At 27.8% G+C, this 1070-nt stretch overlaps 1 protein-coding gene across 1 annotated transcript in view; it reads right to left on the reverse strand.

The window, feature by feature from the left end:
• LOC103311577 overlaps positions 1 to 1070 on the reverse strand; it is a 20966-nt gene that overhangs the window by 18959 nt on the left and 937 nt on the right. The window lies entirely within an intron of this gene.

A 1070-nucleotide genomic window follows, 5' to 3' on the forward strand; every position in this document is an offset into this window, starting at 1 on the left:
TTTTCGATATTTTCATTTTCGAGAAGAATAAGGGTATGTGAAATATCAAAAATTAAAAATGCTCATATCTCGAATGAAAATTAAAATATTAAAATATCGCCCACGCTAAGACCTAGATAATGTTCTTAACTAAAATTTTGATAATAGGTAATTTCACCCTATCGCCATCAAAACCAACAGCACACTATTGAGAATAGTGAACGACAATTTGCTATGTCGTGCTTGTGTAAGACGGAGACAACACATATACGTCCTCTTAATGTATTGGCTTTATTTGCATGTCACCGGTCAATACAATAACCATGCCAGATAAGCTTATCGATGAACTGAGCATCCAAAAAAATAGAAAACAGGATTTTGTATTATAACTATTTTTTTTGTTTATCGTATTAAACACGGGATTGTCGTTAGTATGAATTTATAATAAATGCTATTAGGTATACTATACAATTTGTGTTAATTCTTATTTCATCTTGATCTACACTAAACTCAACAAGTTAGAAGATTTTAACATTGTATATTATATTCGTATTTATTGAGTGTACCTATTATTATATATTTCATCCCCCCCCTTTCAAAATTCCTAAATACGCCACTGCATTAATCCAACATAGAATTATGGTAGATAAAATACTTAGGGTAGATAGCATATTATTAAACAAGTTAGTATCTACTATATTGTCTATTTGTAAGTTATCTTTATAATGTACAATAATACCTCATAAAATACCTATGATTTATATATAAACTCGTGATCCATAAATAATGTTTAAAACGTATAATGCTTAACTGTATAACTTAACTCAAAATATAAATTAACATACCTATTTAATAAATTTTATTTTTTACATGATGAAAGTAATTGCCATAATTTGTATTTTGGGTCTTCAGTTGTAGTGCGCTGGTATTAATTTTTTTTTACCTTGATCGTTTTTTTAAGGAATTTCTCCATTTTTAGATGACAAAAAGAAACACTTTTTCTACACAACTATACATAACATCTATGTATTAAACAAAAGGTAGTTGTGTACAGTGTACTAATATTTTATGCAGGATTAGCAGGATAAATA

This window comes from Acyrthosiphon pisum, chromosome X, assembly GCF_005508785.2.
Source record: "Acyrthosiphon pisum isolate AL4f chromosome X, pea_aphid_22Mar2018_4r6ur, whole genome shotgun sequence".
Taxonomy (NCBI): Eukaryota; Metazoa; Arthropoda; class Insecta; order Hemiptera; family Aphididae; genus Acyrthosiphon; species Acyrthosiphon pisum.